We start from the raw sequence: 15,334 nt of genomic DNA on the forward strand, positions 1-15,334 counted from the left end.
CAACCTCCTGAGTAGCTGGGATTACAGGCGTGCACCACCATGCCCAGCTAATGTTTTGTATTTTTAGTAGAGATGGGGTTTCACCATGTTGACCAGGATGGTCTCGATCTCTCGACCTCGTGATCCACCCGCCTCGGCCTCCCAAAGTGCTGGGATTACAAGCTTGAGCCACCGCACCCGGCCAATCTTGAATTTTTAAAAAATTGAGGGAACCACAATTAATAAACACTATTCCTGGCACCTGTCCATGATTTCACTTGCTGAGTTGAAACAAACTAGTGTCAGTGGGATTTTATGTTGAAATTTTGGATCATGTCACTCAAATTTCAATCAGGAAAGCAAAACCCAGAGGGATAAATTCTGCAAGTCCCAAAGGGACACAAAAAGGTGGCTAAGTGCCTGGGAATTCACACAAAGGAAAACATCATGCTAAGAGCAACTAATTAAGAACTTAAAAAGAGTGACAATGACTCCTGTGAATATTGTTGCTTAATTAGGGCTTTACAAACAGCTCCAGTTAATGGACCTGTCAATATACTCTTGAAAAACAATTTCACTGAATTAACAAATTAACTGTAATAACTTAAAATTTCTGTTTAGCAACATCTTTCTCCTTAGCTATTTAGGAACACTTGTAATGAGCCAACTTGCTGAGTCATAAATTTGTCAGTTTAGTAGACTACGGCTTGTTCAGAGGAATCCCTGTTATTTATTTGGCCTTCCTTGCCCTCCAGTAAAGGCCCTTTAGGCTGTGAGAATGTTTGGTGCTGCTTCTTAAGGGTGATATACTTCTTGGGAAAGTATAATAAGAAGGACCTTAAAATGTATTTTATTTTATTATACTTTTAGATTTATAGAAAAGTTGGGAAGACGGTACAAAGAGTTCCCATATATGCCATGCCCAGTGTCCCCTAATAACATCTTACATTGGCATATTATGTTTGTCACAATTAGATGCGCTAATATTGATACATTAATATTAACTAAAGTCCATACTTTGTTCAGATTTCTTTCTTTCTTTCTTTCTTTCTTTCTTTCTTTCTTTCTTTCTTTCTTTTTAAGGCAGGGTTTCGGCTGGGCATGGCGGCTCACGCCTGTAATCCAAGCACTTTGGAGGCCAAGGCCGGTGGATCACCTGAGGTTGGGAGTTCGAGACCAGCCTGACCAACATGGTGAAACCCTGTCTTAAAAAAAAAAAAAAAAAAAAAAAAAAAAAAAAAAAAAAACGGGGTTTCACCATGTTGGTCAGGCTGGTCTCGAACTCCCGACCTCAGGCAATCTGCCCGCCTCAGCCTCCCAAAATGCTGGGATTATAGGTGTGAACCACTGCGCCTGGCTGGATTTCATTAGTTTGTATGTAAAATTTTTTCTGTTCCAGGATGCCTTTGAAGATACCACATTGCACTTACTCATGTCTTAGGCTCTTGTTAGCTGTGATAGCTTCTTAGACTTGTTTTTAATGACCTTGACAGTTTTAAAAATTCCTGCTTAGGGCCAGGCGCAGTGGCTCGCGCCTGTAATCCCAGCCCTTTGGGAGGCCGAGGCGGGTGGATCACGAGGTCAGGAGATGAGACCATCCTGGTCAACATGGTGAAACCCCATCTCTACTAAAAAAATACAAAAATTAGCTGTGTATGGTGGCGTGTGCCTGTAGTCCCAGCTACTCGGGAGGCTGAGGCAGGAGAATTGCTTGAACCCAGGAGACGGAGGTTGCGGTGAGCTGAGATCGAGCCATTGCACTCCAGCCTGGGTAACAAGAGCAAAACTCTGTCTCAAAAAAAAAAAAGTTCCTGCTTAGGTATTTTGTAGAAAGCCTCTCAGTTGGGATTGAGTTTTACTCTTGGGTTCATGGGGTTTCTGGGTTTGGGGGAGGAAGACCACAGGGGACTAATCATATATCATAGGTGCATTAATGTTAACCTTGATCACCTGACTGAGGTCTTATTTACCAAGTTTCTCCACTGTAGTTACTTACTCCTTTCCTCCTATTTTCCATACTGTACTCTTTGGAGTGAAGTCACTAGGCATGGTCCACATTAAGGGAAGGAATGCGGAGTTGTGCTTTCCTTGGAGGTAGAGTATCTAAGTTATTTGGAATTATTCTGAAAGACTTGTTTTTTATTTCCCATTTATTTCATCTACTTACACCACCATGAACTCCTGGATATTATTTTATGTTTGGATAATAGTCTAATAATTCATTGTTCCAGGTTTGACTATTGAGATCCTTCAGTTATCCCTTTGGGGATAACCTTGTAAATAGCTTACATCTCGTTAACATACTATCATAACTGTTGCTGTTTTTAATTAAAAATAATTGTTTAAAAATTGAGATGGAGTCTTGCTCTGTTGCCCAGGCTGGAGTGCAGTAGTGCAATCTCAGCTTACTGCATCCTCCGCATTCTGGGTTCAAGGGATCCTCCTGCCTCAGCCTCCTGAGTGGCTGGGATTTCAAGGGTACACCACCATGTCTGGCTAATTTTTATATTTTTAGTAGAGATGGGGTTTCACCATTTGGCCAGGCTAGTCTAAAACTCCTGACCTCAAATTATCCATCCACCTCAGCCTCCCAAAGTGCTGAGATTCCAGGCATGAGCCACTGTACCTGGCCTGTTGTTTTTATTTATTTATTTATTTATTTATTATTATTATTATTTTTAAAAAGATGGGGTTTCACCATATTGGTCAGGCTGGTCTCGTACTCCTGACCTCAGGTGATCCGCCCACTTCAGTCTCCCAAAGTGCTGGGATTACAGGCGTGAGCCACCATGCCCGGCTGCTGTTTTTTAAAATAGTTCCTCACTTTATGGCACCATAAGATGTTCCAGGTTCACTCTTGTATATTGTTTATCTCAGTGCTATTTCTCCAAGAAGCCTTGGTTCTTTTTATTGGAAAATGGTATGGAGGAATCAAAATCTGAGTGTTGGATATACTCTCGATACTGAGGTGTTCTGTCAGCTGACAGAACAAGGTATATGTTTATATTACCTTGAGAATATGAATCCTGAGTTCATTGCTTCCTTAATTTTTTTTTTTTTTTTTTTTTTTTTGAGACGAAATTTTGCTCTTGTTGCCCAGGTTGGAGTGCAATGTAATCTTGCCTCACCGCAACTTTTCTGCCTCTCAGGTTCAAGCAATTCTCTTGCCTCAGCTTCTTGAGTAGCTGGGATTACAGGCATGCACCACCACGCCCAGTTAATTTAATATGTTTAGTAGAGATGGGGGTTTCTCCAAGTTGGTTAGGCTGGTCTTGAACTCCTGGCCTCAAATGATCTGCCCGTCTTGGCCTCCAAAGTGCTGGGATTAAAGGCGTCAGCGACCATGCCTGGCCACCTCCTAAATTCTTTAAACCTTCCATTTTAATTTTGTGGTCTTAGTTAATTCTGCCATGTAGAGAATAGTGGTTAAGCCTGTTGTCTTTGATAATGGATACTGTGGTCCTTAGATGCCTGATTTTCACCCCATAAGCTTAGAGGGTGGGGATTATGTTATCATTTGTAAAAGGGAGAAGCCAAGTGCAGAACTAAGGATTTTGATGAGTTGAAGGAAAGGAAAAATGCTCCTCAAGGCAAATGCCTTTGAGTTGGAATCTGGGCTTCAGCAGAGTGACAGCAAGTAATGGTTTGGACATAAGGCAAAGAACAGGAGTGGTGGAAGGGGAAAGAACAGACAAGTTCTCTCCCAGCCTCTGCTACCTCTAACGCCATAGCATTCTACCCTTTTCTACACTGGGCTTCCATTTCTTACCCCAACCATGATCTGTTCTTCCAGGCACTGTCATTTAATTTTCCAGATGCTTGACCTTCTGATTTGTGTACTGCCTCCAAGGCTGAGTTGCAGTGAGTGACAATAATCTGTGCTAATTACTCATCTTACCAGAAGACTTATACCCCTTTTAAAGGATTTATGGCTTTTAATAACCGAACTCTATGCTAGATATTGGATAAATGGTTAACAGGACACAGTTCTTGCTTATCTTGCTATGGTCTGTCAAGCTTTATACAGTCTAGCCTTATCTCTCTCACCCTCTTATCTTTATAACCCTTAAATTCCCTGGTTCGGAACACTGGTTTCTTTTAGTCCTTAATTAATTAGCCTTTTGTCACTACCTCTCTATACTTGCTGTTTTTCTCTTCTGGTTCCATCTTGATATTGCCTACTTGGAGATCTCAGCTCAATTAACACTCTGCAGAGCAGCTGCCTTCCCCGTCTGGCCACCCATTATATGTGTCATAGCACCATGTTGTACCATAGAGCTAGACACAGGAGCCATGTTGTCTTGAAATGTATTCACCAGCTTCCAAAGGTTTACCTCAATCCCCTTTACTCAAGAAGCCTCAATTCTACTGACAGCTGACTAAAGAGCTTCAGCTGGTAATAATTACCTCTCTGTCATAATGTACCCCAAATAGAGTAAGAATATCATGCTTTTCAGGGCCGGGCGCAGTGGCTCACACCTGTAATCCCAGCACTTTGGGAGGCCGAGGCGGGTGGATCACGAGGTCAAGAGATCGAGACCATCCTGGTCAACATGGTGAAACGCCGTCTCTACTAAAAATACAAAAAATTGCCGGGCGCGGTGGCTCAAGCCTGTAATCCCAGCACTTTGGGAGGCTGAGGTGGGTGGATCACAAGGTCAAGAGATCGAGACCATCCTGTCTCTACTAAAAATACAAAAAATTAGCTGGGTAAGGTGGTGCATGCCTGTAATCCCAGCTACTCAGGAGGTTGAGGCAGGAGAATTGCCTGAACCCAGGAGGCGGAGGTTGCGGTGAGCCGAAATCACGTCATTGCACTCCAGCCTGGGTAACGAGAGTGAAACTCCGTCTCAAAAAAAAAAAAATACAAAAAATTAGCTGGGCCGGGCGCGATGGCTCAAGCCTGTAATCCCAGCACTTTGGGAGGCCGAGGCGGGTGGATCACGAGGTCGAGAGATCGAGACCAACCTGGTCAACATGGTGAAACCCCGTCTCTACTAAAAATACAAAAACTAGCTGGGCATGGTGGCGCGTGCCTATAATCCCAGCTACTCAGGAGGCTGAGGCAGGAGAATTGCCTGAACCCAGGAGGTGGAGGTTGCGGGGAGCCGAGATCGCGCCATTGCACTCCAGCCTGGGTAACAAGAGCAAAACTCTGTCTCAAAAAAAAAAAAAAAAAAAAAATTAGCTGGGCATGGTGGCGCGTGCCTGTAATCCCAGCTACTCAGGAGGCTGAGGCAGGAGAATTGCCTGAACCCAGGAGGTGGAGGTTGCAGTGAGCCGAGATCGCGCCATTGCACTCCAGCCTGAGTAACAAGAGCGAAACTCCGTCTCAAAAAAAAAAAAAAAAAGAATATGATGCTTTTCAGTAATACTCTGGTGAGTAAGGCTGAGTCTCGTTTTTGTTTTTGTAAAAGAATTTTTTTTGGACATGAGTACAGTGGTATCAGATTACCAAATCATTTGCTAGTAGAACCTATTTGAAGCTGAATGTAGCCTCTAAACATTAAGTGTTAATAATGGATGTGGCTGGGCACAGTTGCTCACGCCTATAATCCCAACACTGAGAGGCTGAGGTGGGCAGATCACTTGAGGCCAGGACAGGACCAGAATGGCCAACATGGTGAAACCCCGTCTCTACAGAAAAAATACAAAAATCAGCCAGGTGTTGTGGTGCATGCCTGTAATCCCAACTACTTGGGTGGTTGAGGCACAAGAATCCCTTGAACTCGGAAGACAGAGGTTGCAGTGAGCTGAGATCGTGCCACTGCACTCCAGCCTGGGCAACAGCGAGACTGTCTCAAAAAAAGGGGGAAAATAATGGATTTGCAGAGCCCTGTTATTTAGATTTCAGACATCTGTTAACTAAAACACATGTGTGGGCTTTTGTTACTTATTTTGGTAATCTGTAAATATCTTTATATTTGAGAAAATTTGTGAAACATCTTTGTGTAAATTATGACTTGCAGAACCTCTCTTACAAGCAGGCATACTGGTAAGTAGCTGCCAGAATATAACTTATAACCAGATTGAAGTGTATAATTATAACATGGTTATTATTCTGGGGTTCTATATAAAATAAAATCTTTGAATCTGTGGCTTTTGTCATTAGGGTATACTTTGGGACAAGTGGCAACAGAATATCAACACCATTTACTACATGTTGACCATGTTAAATTCATTTAACACATCTCTTAATCCTTTCAATAGCCCTACAATGTACATGTTATTATTTGCCGAAAGTCACACAGTCACACAAGAACTTGTATGGTGTTCAATGAATCTGGCTCCAAAAGTAGCTTTAAGTTTAATTTAGGACCTTTCATGTATAGTGCCCTCAAGTCTTGTTGTAGCTATCTGCTTCGTCAATCATCAACCTTGTTCAATCTAACATTTTGAAGGGACTACTCCAATGCTTTACTTCCATTCCAAATTTTTTTTTTCTTTTTTTTTTGAGACAGGGGCTCTGTTGCCCAGGCTGGAGTGCTGGAGTGCATGGCGTGATTTCTGCTCACTCCTGCCTCAGCCTCCCAAGCAGCTGAGATTACAAGCATGCGCTACCACATTCAGCTAATTTTTATATTTTTAGTAGAGACGAGGTTTCACCATGTTGGCCAGGATGGTCTCGATCTCTTGACCTCATGATCTGCCCACCTTGGCCTCCCAAAGTGCTGGGATTACAGGCATGTGCCACCTCACCTGGCCCAAATTCAATTTGTCACATGGTCTGAAGTGCAATGGCACAATCTCATCTCACTGCAGCCTCCTGAGTAGCTGGGATTATAGGGGTGTACCACCATGCCTGGCTAAGTTTTTTTTTTAAAGACGGGGTCTCACCATGTTGGTCAGGCTGGTCTTGAACTCCCCACCTCAGGTGATCTGCCTGCCTTGGCCTCCAAAGTGCTTGGATTACAGGCATGAGCCACCAGGCCCGCCCTGGTTTTGTATTTTTAGTAGAGACCAGTTTCACTGTGTTGGCCAGGCTGGTCTTGAAATCCTGACTTCAAGTGATCTGCCTGCCTCAGCCTCCCAAAATGCTGGGATTACAGATATGAGCTACCACCCTCAGCACTAAGGCATTTTAAAATTAATTTCTCAAGGGTTTACTTAAATTTTTAGAAGATGAAGATGAAGTTGGACTCCCCTTTTATATAAATATAGTGGTATATGCCTGCTAAATTGCGGGATATAATAAGACTTGAGGTTGGGCCTGGTGGCACAAGCCTGTAATCCCAGCTTGAACTCAGAAGGCAGAGGTTGCAGTGAGCAGAAATGGAGATTGCACCACTGTGCTCCAGCCTGGGTGACAGAGCAAAACTGTCTCAAAAGACTTAAATAATCACATTGTAAACAAATTATTACATGATAATGCAACACAAAGTAATCGTTGGATTATTTCAAGAATATTTGCAGTTAATTGGTCTCAATAAAAATTACATAATCTCCCTATATGCTAAAACATTTGCTGTCTGGGATTGGTGACTCGTGCCTATAATCCTACCACTTTGGGATGCTGATGCAGGAGGATCCTTTGAGTCCAGGTATTCAAAGCTGCCATGAGCTATGATGATGCCATTGTACTCCAGCATGGTGACAGCAAGATCCTGTCTCAAAAGAACCATTTGCTAAAATGGTTGAGATTCAGCACTCCTAAACTTACGAAATTTATCTGACACCAAAAGCCACAGTAATGCTTAATGGAGAAACCCTGAAAGTCTACCAATTGAAAAGAGAAAGCTTAGGCCAGGTTCAGTGGCTTACACCTGTAACAGCACTTTGGGAGGCCGAGGTGGGTGGATCACGAGGTCAGTAGTTTGAAACCAGCCTGGCCAACATGGTGAAACATGGTTTCTATTATACAACATGGTCTCTATTAAAAATACAAACATTAGCAGGGTGAGATGCTGTGGCGGAGGTTGCAGTTAACTGAGATCCCACCACTGAACTCCAATCTTGCCGACCGAGCAATACTGTCTTTGGGGAAGAAAAAAGATCCTGTGGAATGATTGAGCTGTAGCCAACTGGAAACTCCACTCTGACTTGTAGATGCCATGATCTCTCACCTGGAAGCTCAGCTGGGCCTGCTGACTGTGGCATCTTTGTTCTTTTCTATGGCTTGAGATTCTCACAAGCAGGTTCCAAGTGGATAAAAGCAGATTTTAAAAGTTCATTTCTGGGTTATGCATGGTAGCTCATACCTGTAGTCCCAGCATTTGGGAAGGCCAAGGCGGGACGATTGAGTGAGCCCAGGAGTTGGAGACCAGCCTGGACAACATGGTAAGACCCTGTCTGTAAAAAATAAAAAAAGAAAAAAAAAAAGAAAACATTAGCCAAGCATGGTGGTAGGCACCTATGCTCCCAACTACTGGGGAGGCTGAGATGGGAGGATTGCTGGATACCGAGAAGTCAAGGCTGTATTCTAGCCTGGGCAACAGAATGAGACCATCTCAAAAAGAAACCCCACCAAAACCAAAACAAAAGATTATTTCTGTATTCTATTTCTATTGGTTAAAGCCAGTCACAGGACCTTCCAGATATAGGGTGAGGGGAAATTAATTGCATCATTTCATGAGAAGAGCAGCACAGAACTTGTGGCTATATTCAGAATTATATATATATTATATATATATATACACACATAATATGCTTTTTATGCATATAGGAACTTCTTAGAACACCTAAGAAATGGCTGATAGTCATTGACTTTTTTTATCGTAGGGATATATAAATCAGGGGAAACTTCATAGAACATCAGTAAGGTGGCAGAATAGAACAGTCTGGTGCTTAGTACCTCACAGAAATACCAATTTGAACAATAATCAATTCAGGAAAAGAGCTAAGGAAGCCAAGTGGCAGATAGTAGTACCTGGATAAGGCACAGAAATAAGAAAAGATGCAAATGAGAACCGGATTTACCTTGTATGCAAACTCCAGCCCCACCTCAGTAAAACCCACTGGCAGGCAGGCCCTCACAGCCTCATACTCCAGGCTGGTACCTGGGACCCCAGGTCAGGCTCAAGCACCTGTGGACCTATACTTCAGGCTAGCTCCCATGTACAGGCTTCAGGCCCACTGCTGCACACACAGGTGGCAGGCTAGCCTACCATATGGTGTGCTTAGTTTCTCTGGATGAGCTGACTGCTAAAAAATTTTCTCAGCTGAAGCCAGTCGTAAAGACCAGAATAAGTGTCACTTCAAATATGCAGATATAATGCATGGCCATAAGGGTCATAAACAATCAGGAAATCACAAAAAGGAGCAAAATAAATCACTAGTAACCCTAAAGCAGTGGCGATTTATGGACTGCCTATTAAAAATAATGATTTTGAGCTGGGCACATTGGCTCACGCCTGTGCCCAGCACATTGGCTCCCAGCACTTTGGGAGGCCAAGGCAGGCAGATCACGAGGTCAAGAGATCAAGATCATCCTGGGCAACATGGTGAAACCCTGTCTCCACTAAAAATGCAAAAATCAGCTGGGCATGGTGGCACATGCCTGTAGTCCCACCTACCCGGGCGGCTAAGGCAGAGAATCACTTGAATCCAGGAGGTCGACTTTGCAGTGAGCTGAGATCATGCCACTGCACTCCATCCTGGTGACAGAGAAAGATTCCATCTCAAAAAAAAAAAAAAAAAAAAAAAAAACGGTAATGATTTTGTTTTACAGTATTTTGTTTTTGAGAGTCTCCCTCTGTTGCCAGGCTGGAGTACAGTGGTGATCTTGGGTCACTGCAACCTCTGCCTCCCCGGTTCAAGCGATTTTCCTGCCTCAGCCTCCTGAGTACCTGGGACTACAGGCATGTGCCACCATGCCCAGCTAATTTTTGCATTTTTAGTGGAGATGGTGTTAGCCAGGATGGTCTCCATCTCCTGATCTCGTGATCTGCTTGCCTCAGCCTCCCAAACTGCTGGGATTACTGGTGTGAGCCACCGTGCCAGGCCAAAAATAGTTATTGAAGAAGCTCAGTGAGCTACAGGGGACATCCAGATAGAGAACTAAATGAGGGCTGGGTGTGGTGATTCACACTTGTAATCCCAGCACTTTGGGAGACCAAGGTGGGTGGATCACCTGAGGTCGGGAGTTTGAGACCAGCCTGACCAACATCGAGAAGCCCTGTCTCTACTAAAAATACAAAATTAGAGCCAGGCGCGGTGGCTCAAGCCTGTAATCCCAGCACTTTGGGAGGCTGAGGCGGGTGGATCACGAGGTCGAGAGATCGAGACCATCCTGGTCAACATGGTGAAACCCCGTCTCTACTAAAAATACAAAAAAAAAAAAACTAGCTGGGCGTGGTGGCACGTGCCTGTAATCCCAGCTACTTAGAAGGCTGAGGCAGGAGAATTGCCTGAGCCCAGGAGGCGGAGGTTGCGGTGAGCCGAGATTGCGCCATTGCACTCCAGCCTGGGTAACAAGAGCGAAACTCGGTCTCAAAAAAAAAAAAAAAAAAAAAAAAAAAAAAAAAAAAACCAAAATTCGACAGGTGTGGTGGTGCATGCCCATGATTCAAGCAACTTGTGAGGCTGAGGCAGGAGAGGAGAATAGCTTGAACCTAGGAGGTGGAGGTTGCAATGAGCCAAGATTGTGCCATTGCACTCCAGCTTGGGCAATAAGAGCAAAACTCCCTCTCAAAAAAAAAAAATCAGGAAAACAATACATGAATAATATGAAGTTCAACAAAGAGAAATCATTAAAAAGAACCAAATTCTGGAGTCAGAGAACACAATGACTAAACTGGAAAATTCCATAGGAGCTTCAACAACAGACTCAAGGAAAAGAATCAACGAATTTGAAACAGATCACTTGAAATTACTCAGAGGAACAAAAAAATGAAAAAGATAGTCCAGGCACAGTGGCTCACGCCTATAATCCCAGCACTTTGGGAGGCTGAGGCGGGCAGATCACCTGAGGCCGGGAGTTCGAGACCAGCCTGAGCAACATGCAGAAGCCCCATCTCTGCCAGGCGCAGTGGCGCGTACCTGTAGTCCCAGCTACTCGGGAGGCTGAGGTGGGAGGATCACTTGAGCCCAGGAGTTCTGGGCTGTAGTGCGCTATGCTGATTGGATGTCCACACTAAGTTCAGCATCAGTATGGTGACCTCTCAGAAGCGGGGACCACCAGGTTGCCTAAGGAGGGGTGAACCAGCTAAGGCCGGAAACGGATCAGATCAAAACTCCCGTGCTGATCAGTAATGGGATCACACCTGTGAATAGCCACTGCACTCCAGCTTGGGCAACATGGCGACGTCCTTTGTGGACAAGGTTTTTGATAGTACAGCTTATGTGAAATAGGAATAATGGTACATTGGCCAGGCACAGTTAACTCACACCTGTAATCCCAGCACTTTGGGAGGCTGAGGTGGGCGGATTGCTTGAGTTGAAGACCAGTCTAGCCAACATGTGAAATCCTGTGTCTACTAAAAATACAAAAATTAGTCGATCATGGTGCCATAGGCCTGTAATCCCAGCCACTCAGGAGGCTGAGACAGGAGAATTGCTTGAACCTAGGAGGCAGAGGTTGCAGTTAGTCGAGATTGTGCCACTACACTCCATCCTGGGCAAGAGAGCCAGGCTCCGTCTTAAAAAAAAAAAATGGAATAATGGTACATTACCCTTAATGGTAATTAAAATGTGTTATCAGTATAGCATGTATAGTGGTCTATTCTTTTTTTTCTTTTGGTAGAGACAGAATCTCATTCTGTTGCCCAGGCTTGAGTGCAGTGGTGCAATCTCGGCTCACTGCAACCTCCACATCCTGGGTTCTAGAAATTCACTGCCTCAGCCTCCCGAGTAGCTGGGACTACAGGTGCACACCACTACACCCAGCTAAATTTTTTGTATTTTAGTAAAGACGGGGTTTCACCATGTGGCCCATGCTGGCCTCGAACTCCTGAGCTGAGGCAATCCACCTGCCTCAGGCTCCCAAAGTGCTAGGATTATAGGCATGAGCCACCACGCCTGGACTAGTGGTCTATTCTGCTAGACTCTTGAGCTCCACGAGAGCAGAGACCTTTTATTTTGTTTACTACTGTGTATTGGCAAATGTATACCAAATGTGAATTTGAATACTAAATGTGAATACAGCTTTTGACCCATCCCTCCTCACAAAGAGGCCCACTTTGAGGCCAAAATCCTTGTCAATCTCCATCAAACCAAGATCCTTAAGATTTGTCTTTTCCATTATTGTAGAATGTTCTTCATGAAACAAGCATTTGATGAATGAAATCTTGCATTAACTTTTGTTGTCAGGACAGGGTGGTTCACACCTGTAACCCTAGTACTTTGCAAGCCAAGGCAGCTGGATCACATAAGCCCAGGAGTTCGAGACTAGCCTAGGCAACATAACGAAACCCTGTCTCTACAAAAATATCACCAAAAAAAAAAAAAAAATTAGCTAGGTATGGTGGCGTGCTCCTGTAGTCGCAGCTACTAGGGAGGCTGAGGTGGAGGAACGCTTGAGCCCAGGAGATCAAGTCTACAGTGAGCCAAGATTGCACCCCTGTACTCCAGCCTGGGAAACACAACGAGACTGTCTCAAAAACCAACAAACCAACAAACAAAAACCAAACTTTTGTTTCCTTTTTTTCTTTTTTTTTGAGACAAAGTCGCACTCTGTCGCCCAGACTGGAGTGCAGTGGCACAATCTTGGCTCACTGCAACCTCTGCCTCCCAGGTTCAGGCAATTCTCCTGCCTCAGCCTCCTGAGTAGCTGGGATTACAGGCATGTGCCACCATGTTCAGCTAATTTTTGTATTTTTAGTAGACACAAGGTTTCACCATGTTGGTCAGGCTGGTCTCAAATTCCTGACTTTGTGATCCACCCACCTCGGCCTCCCAAAGTGCTGGGATTACAGGTGTGAGCCACTGTGCCTGGCTTGTTTCCTTTGTATCTTTTTGCTGATAAGCTTCTAAGCACCTGTTATATTTCTTTTGAATCTCCCACAACATCACCAAGTTCCTCAATAAATAATTACTCAGTTGAAAAAGTTTGACTTTCTCTGCACAATCACTGGATAGCATTAGAACCTTATCCGAACATATAGGTAGCTGCATATCTGAATTGAGATTTGATAGGCAGTCATGTTTCTGTCTGCTAGAGGACCAGAGGCTGTTGTTTCATCTAAGAGTTCAGAACAACATAAGGGGATGGCTTAGCAAAGATCAGCTGGAATTAGACTTGCAGAGTAGAAAGCAGATCAGATTTTGAGTGGAAGATCCAAGGATCACTGAAAAGTCGGATAACCCCCCCCTACCCACTAAAAAATGTTGTCTTTCCAAGCTAGCTACATGGTGGGTTTTTTTGTTTTTTTGTTTTTTTTTGAGACCGAGTTTCGCTGTTGCTACCCAGACTGGAGTGCAATGGCCCGATCTCGGCTCACCGCAACCTCCGTCTCCTGGGTTCAAGCAATTCTCCTGCCTCAGCCTCCCGAGTAGCTGGGACTACAGGCATGCGCCACCACGCCCAGCTAATTTTTGTATTTTTAGTAGAGACAGGGTTTCACCTTGTTTACCAGGATGGTCTCAATCTCTTGATCCACCCGCCTTGGCCTCCCAAAGTGCTGGGATTATAGGCGTGAGCCACCCCGCCCAGCCTACATGGTGGGTTTAAACATCATCTCTTGAGGGGAGCCCCAGGCCTTGGTGAATCCTACCAAATTCCTTTTCCAAGCCTGTCAAATGATTGTAAGCTTTGTTGAAACCTTTGAAATTCAGAACATAACATACAGATGTAAAATTGCAGTTCCACTTTCATGCTGGCTATGTAAACATTTTCCCTTCCTGGGTTTGGTAGCATACACCTGTGAGTCCCAGCTACTTGAGAGGCTGAGGCGGGAGGATAGCTTAAAGCCTAGGAATTAGAGGCTAGAGTGAGCCATGATCAAGCTACTGCACTCCATCCTGGGTGACAGAGCAAGACCCCGTCTCTAAATATATACCTGTCTCTAAGTTTATATATATAATTGAAGAGAGAGACCCAGGCATCTCAGATTTAGTAGAGACGGGGTTTCACCATGTTGACCAGGATGGTCTCAATCTCTTGACCTTGTGATCCACCTGCCTCGGCCTCCCAAAGTGCTGGGATTACAGGCCTGGCCTGAAACCCTTTCCATATGTAATTCCCAAGACTACACTGAGCCGGGCGCGGTGGCTCAAGCCTGTAATCCCAGCACTTTGGGAGGCCGAGGCGGGTGGATCACGAGGTCAAGAGATCGAGACCATCCTGGTCAACATGGTGAAACCCCGTCTCTACTAAAAATACAAAAAATTAGCTGGGCATGGTGGCGTGTGCCTGTAATCCCAGCTACTCAGGAGGCTGAGGCAGGAGAATTGCCTGAACCCAGGAGGCGGAGGTTGCGGTGAGCCGAGATCGCGCCATTGCACTCCAGCCTGGGTAACAAGAGCGAAACTCCGTCTCAAAAAAAAAAAAAAAAAAAAAAAAAAAAAAAGACTACACTGAGACCCTTTTCATATGTTAAGCTATAAACCTAAGATTCTTCCACGTGTAATATCTAAAGTATAAGCCTATACAAAGAAGGAACCTTCCTTTGTTAGGGGAGCTTGGCTGTTAGGCAACTATGCCACCTTGCTCCTTGCTGAATAAACTCCTTCCTCCTGTATTCCGTGTCTGAGAGATCCGTTTCCTGCCGCTCCTGCTACATAACAACAAATAAATATACAAATATATAACTTTCCCTCTTGCAGCTCCAGCCCCCAACAGACTTTCTCAAAGAGAAAATTGACATTATCTGACTATAATGTCCATGTCTTCCTTCTACCAAATCTAATGAATTTCAGCACTATCAGCTCCATACCTCCTGTTACTGTAAAGGAATTTATCTTGCTTCTCTATCCTTTTAGGAACCTCCATTATGGATTATCCCATCTCCTTGCCTTTCCAACAACTCCTTCCCTAAGATATCCTTACTGCCAGTTAATTGTGCTCAAGTCCCTCACATAGTAAAACAAAAAACCCTTAATCCTGCTTCTCCTCTAGTCTCTTCATAGCTGAAATTTTCTGCATTGAGTAGTTTCTGTCTTCCTTCTTCCCATACTCAGCCCTTCCAGTCTGACATATCACGTTTTACTGGAAGCAACTCTCAATGTTACCACTGATACCCATGTTGCTAAGTCTTGTAGATGTCATGGGTCTTCATCTTGGCTTCTTAGTAGCATTTGACCCTGTTGATCACTTTGTCTTTGAAGTATTTTTTGTTGTTGTTGTTTTAAAAGCAACACAATTTCTGTGCTTTCCTTCCTTGCCCTTCCCTCACACATACATACATATATTTGCTTTACTCTCCCAGCCTCTGTCCACTAAGTTTCTTTTGCTGTGCTTGAGTAAAGTTCCCCAAGGATT

At 44.2% G+C, this 15,334-nt stretch overlaps 1 long non-coding RNA gene across 2 annotated transcripts in view; it reads left to right on the plus strand.

The window, feature by feature from the left end:
- LOC104652337 (uncharacterized) overlaps window positions 1-13,958 on the plus strand; it is a 33,484-nt gene extending 19,526 nt beyond the window's left edge. For both annotated transcript variants that reach the window (XR_012512312.1, XR_012512313.1), the window contains one exon: window positions 4,437-13,958. This is a non-coding gene — a long non-coding RNA (uncharacterized LOC104652337). The remainder of the gene's footprint in view (window positions 1-4,436) is intronic.
- The last annotated feature ends 1,376 nt before the right edge of the window (window positions 13,959-15,334 follow it).

This window comes from Saimiri boliviensis, chromosome 1 (genome assembly GCF_048565385.1).
Source record: "Saimiri boliviensis isolate mSaiBol1 chromosome 1, mSaiBol1.pri, whole genome shotgun sequence".
Taxonomy (NCBI): domain Eukaryota; kingdom Metazoa; phylum Chordata; class Mammalia; order Primates; family Cebidae; genus Saimiri; species Saimiri boliviensis.